This window comes from Podarcis erhardii (assembly GCF_964252035.2).
Source record: "Podarcis erhardii genome assembly, chromosome: 14".
Taxonomy (NCBI): Eukaryota; Metazoa; Chordata; class Lepidosauria; order Squamata; family Lacertidae; genus Podarcis; species Podarcis erhardii.
In genome coordinates this window covers 18,299,891-18,304,981 of record NC_138503.1, presented here as the reverse complement: position 1 = coordinate 18,304,981, position 5,091 = coordinate 18,299,891, and the positions used below count along the sequence as shown (strand labels likewise).

At 41.1% G+C, this 5,091-nt stretch overlaps 1 long non-coding RNA gene across 1 annotated transcript in view; it reads left to right on the top strand.

Moving 5' to 3' along the window:
• Positions 1-2,444, top strand: part of LOC309329006 — a 45,177-nt gene extending 42,733 nt beyond the window's left edge. The window contains exon 2 of the long non-coding RNA XR_014151008.1: positions 1,426-2,444. This is a non-coding gene — a long non-coding RNA (uncharacterized lncRNA). The remainder of the gene's footprint in view (positions 1-1,425) is intronic.
• Positions 2,445-5,091: the final 2,647 nt, after the last annotated feature.

The following is a 5,091-nucleotide window of genomic DNA, read 5'->3' as shown; positions in this document are numbered from 1 at the left end:
TGTGGTCTGTGCTGCTTCTATTTGCAGGTACTTTTAATGGTGGAGATATAGGCACAATTGTTTCCCACTGGCAGTTAGTTGTATTTCCAAATCACAGTGGAGTGCTCCTCATTGGCCCAGGGTCTCACAGGCTGCAAGGTGGCTTAAACATAATGGCAATCCATGGTTTGTGTGGACAAATGAAGAGGAGCCTTGGAATGATGCATGCACTCTTTTCTTTGCATACCTGTCTCTCATCCTGGTTTGAGGTATAGTAGAGTTTGGCATTTAGTCTGAGCCTCGGAACAAGGATTTGCGCTTAATAGGATAAAATGGCACATCATAGTTTGTTTCAAACCTAGGGTAGAGGGAGAAAGCACGTTATCTCAAGGCTTCTCTATGTTTGTTCACATTGTGCTAAACCATGGTTAGGACTGTAAGTCTGAAACACCCTGCTCTTTGGGATTGCAATAACCTTTCACAAAATGGCTCGGGGGTTCCTTAAAAAGCTAACAAACCTACTGTGGAATAAGCTTTGGTGAACTTGAATCCGTGTCTCAGCGATCCAGTTGCGTAGTACTTGTGAGAGCTGGCAACCTCGTTTATGAGTTTAAGAGGTATTTTCTGAGCAGAATGTCAACAGCATAACTTTCCACTAGAGAGCGCTGCATTGCCACAGCCAAAGTAGGCAGCTGATTCAGGAGTCTTCCTTAAAATGCAGACGAACCATCAGCATATTTATCTTGTGTGTTGGTGTGGAAATACTCCTGACAACCATCTTAAAAGTTTAATCCACAAGTGTGAATAAGCCGTAGGCCTCTGGTGTGTTGTTAAGCTGTCTCTTAGGGCGACTCTTTATGGGACAATTTGGCTTCCATCCTAAGGGAGACCCTCCCCCAACATCAGCATATAATTGTAGCAATCAATTATTATTAACCTGGCTTTGATAGTCCTATGGGTAGAGCAAGCCAACAGCCATCATCAATGTGATACAGGTGTTTTTTGTTTGTGGCTGTGTTCTGCAACATGCCATTGATGCAATAATAGGTGCATCATTAATAGTGGATTTATAAGCATCATCCTGCAATGCTTCTCTGTTATCACATTATTACTGCCTGGAGGGACACTCGTTGCGCTGTAATCCAACAAAAGTGGGACAACCCCTCCACCCCCGAACATTTGTAGCATAAACGTTACAGGGTTTTAGCAGGGAGCTACAGGACATGCACTAATTGCAAATGAAGCAGTTCTCAAACAGTATCGACAGCGGAATTGCTGATAACTTCCCTGATACCATCATGCACGCAAGTAATCATGAATGCACAATATGAGGACGGTCTGGAGGGGACATACGTTGGGATACTATGCATTTCTAGTGCAGAAGGTGAGGAGAAAACAGAAGTACTCTAAAGCACACGACAAGCAACTGTACCATCCGTACCCAAGTGTCCTTGGAAGCACTGCGAATTCCCACTCTCATGTCAGCCAGGCATGAATGGAGCCAGTTGAAGCATAGGGAGTTGAGAGATGCTTCCACAAAGTCCCTCCACCATGATATACACAGAATACACTATCTGCCAGACGCAGAGATAACAGAGTACCTTGCATTGCATGGACTGCTGCAGAAAGGCAGCAAAAGCCCAGTTACTGCAAGCTTCTTGCATTCTCTGAACTACTCACGCACACCCATTTGTCAGCAAGACACAAATGGAAGGGATTTTTTTTGTTATTAAAAAACAGCACAGCTAAACTGTGATCCCAGCATTGCCATTTAAGGTTCTCCAACCCACCTATCCTATTTGGAACAGAATCTGAACTCCTGCTTTGTGATTTGGCTTTTTCAGTGCAGCTTCATTTAAGAAACTTTTAAAATCCATTTCCCCTCTGAACATTATAGAAGAGTCTCCTTGCAGTGTAATTATTTTGTTAGTAGATGCACACATGATTTTCTTGTACATTCCAGCCTTTTGAAAAATCTGGTTGTGTTTTCATTTGGATAGCGCATTGTTATAGTAGTTGCTTCCGTGTACTGCTAGAACATAGGGTTATTTTCCTTTCTATTGTCATGAGACAAGTGTAAAAGCTAAAGTCATTCTAAATTGTGTTCTACCTCCCAAGAAGGTCGTCTGGCAGTTACGAAGCACTGCAGAAATGATTGATGAGATACTTTTTAAAGGGCATTCCTGTAATTGCCAGTCTAAAAGACCTGCAGAGTAGAATTTTAGTGTTCATGATTAGGAAACCTTTGTTAACTGATTTAATGTTTCTCTGTACACACAAAAACAGGAACCCATATATTACATCATGTTTGGGGATCTTGAATTTGGAGACAGTTTCATGCCACAGTGGCTATTGCACTATGTTAGTATTAATTTAGAATTACCAATACTGTCTTGATTACTTGAAGGATTTGGCGAGAATCAACAAATGTCGAGATAAATGCAAATAAAAGATTTAGTTACTCATTGTCTGTCATTTTGTGTAAATCGGCTTTGAAGCTTGAAGTGCCAGTACAGCATGCATAAAACAGGGAGATGGCTAGTTGTTGCAAGCTATTGCACAGGCTACCCAAAATCCGTATACTTATACTTGGAACAGTTACTAATGTAGTGATAGAAACAAACAAAGGATGGAGAATTGCTGCATGTGCAGTGAGATGGATTCTGTAGAACCAGCACTGGATGCTTGAATTCAGATGTTGGTTTGGATAATGCAAGGATTGAAAGACAGCAACATTTTGAGACTGAGATAAGTAAGCGTTGGAGAGAGAAGCGAGATGCTAATGATTACCAGGAAGGGAGTGCAAAAAGAAGCCTTTCCCAAAATTTCACCATGATCTGTGGGTGCAAGGTTGAGGCTATATATAGATTCTTGCCAGCAATTCAATTGATTGGGTGGTTGGTTCCTCCAGCAGAGAGAATCAGCCCCAGCTGCCTCTGTTTTCAGAAAGAAATATACAGCCTTAGGCCAGGATGAAGCGACCAGGAATAGGTTGGCCTTGAGCCATAACCAAATTCCTGTTCTAGGTTCCTTCCAACCCTTTTTAATGTGGTTCAGAAATCCAAAGAGCTTTCCTGGCTTGTAATTTCTGCAAGGGCCCTGACTAATTGAAAGAAAATAACAACCGTACCTGAGAGGCAAGGAGAAGGGATCTAGCTAAGTTAAAGAGAGTCATCCATGGAATCAAGAACGACCAGAAATTGTTTTTATATGCAACAACAGCAGCAAGGTTACTGCTAGCCCAGGTCTGGAAACACCACAAATACCAATAGTAGAAGAATGGCAACAGAAGGTAATGGAATATGCAGAAATAGCCAAATTAACTGGGAAAATTAGACAACAGAATGAGGAAACATTTGAAAAAGAATGGGAAAAAATTATGTCGTATATAGGAAAGATAAGATGAAATAGTGAAATCAGTAGAATTGGAAATAAACCTCATAACGGGAAAGATTAAGAAAAGTGATGGATAATGAAAAGAATAATAAGCAAAATGTATAAGGAGATTAATATAACTAACAGTAGTTGTAAATGAATACAGACAGACAACAAGAATTGTATAAACAGGAGGATTTATTTGTTTATGGATATACTATGGACATATATGGAAAATGAATAACAATATACAAAATGGATGAAAATAATGTGATAAAATTATTTGTGATGTAAAAAACCAGAAGAAGGAAGGAGGGAAGTCAGTGCTTAGGAGCAAGTATAAATGTAAAATGCAACACATTATGTGTATGTGGAGTATGTAACCGGAAAACTAATAAAGATTATTGGGGGGGGGGTGCAGAGAGATTCATCTATGGAGTAAAGCAGGCTTGAAGGAAAATGTGGAGCAGCCTAGCAAGCATTAAACTCATGCAGTGCGCATTTTTGGGGACCCCTGAGATGCTCATTTATAGGAAAGAAGCTTCCTGATGGGCGTTAGAACTAAGACAATAGATAATAATGTTGGCGATATGGCTGGAAGAGACATTGGCCCATGGACACAGGTAAACTGTCAGCAAGCATAACAATACAGAATAACTGAATGGTCATGGATGGTTCCTTAGCTAATTAGGACACTGATCCAAAGTTCCCCACATTGAAGAAAAGTGGTGGTGTTACCCCAGAAAATGGAAATTTAGACTCCATCTGATTGCTAGTGGAAGATGCTTGCTGGAAGGAAGCCTCTTGTTCTTGCCAGAGTTAATCCATACTCCAAGAGAGGTAAATACTTTCATTAAATATGGCAGAGTTCCAGGGTGTAATTGGGCAATACACACACACACACACACACACACACACACACACACACACACTTCAACTGATGTTGCTGTGCAATCCTACGCCTAGCTGCTAAAGGAGATTTTCCAGCTTAGACAAATGCTGCTTTGTTGCTTTGCAGTAGCACCACACTAATTGCTCAGATCGCAGCCAAAATAGCTACATAATTCCAGGGGACGTGCAGAGTTCTAGCTGAACCAAGCTTCTCAGTAACACATCTCACTGGTTCTATGGCATAATATTTACTGAGGTTTTTCCTTGTTAAAGCCATGTAATTGCCTGCAAGGGGATAGCAAACCAAATTATAGCTTTGTCAAACTTTAGTTTCCAAATGAGTTCCCTGGGTTGGTAGGAAAAGCAGCTGTGGGGAGGACTTGCCATGGAGAACCTGGGTGAGGGAAGGGTTTTGAGGGGCTTCCCACAAACCTGGGAGCCTTTAGCCCCCCAGTTGTTGCTAAGCTAGATCTTCCATCAACTGTGGCCATTGGCCATGCTTGCTCAGGCTAATTGAAGCAGTAATTCAACATCTGGAAGGCTAAAATTTTCCCATCCCTGCCCTAACATCATTTTGCCACATCGAAAGCAAATAGGGGCTTGAGAATCAACAAGACTGCTAACAAGCTTCTAACTTTGCCTTTGTCACGATTATCCTTTTAAAAAGGGTGTGAAAATCAGCGAAACCTTCTGAAATCTTCATGAACTTAGCCAAATCTTTAAGGGCAAGGTATTAAAAGTCTGTAATGGAGGATCATGTTTGAAATGCCATTGTACACAGAACATTGCACATTGTTCTGTTCTGTTCACTTACTGCACCCTAAGTATCTTTTGTAACTGCTGTTC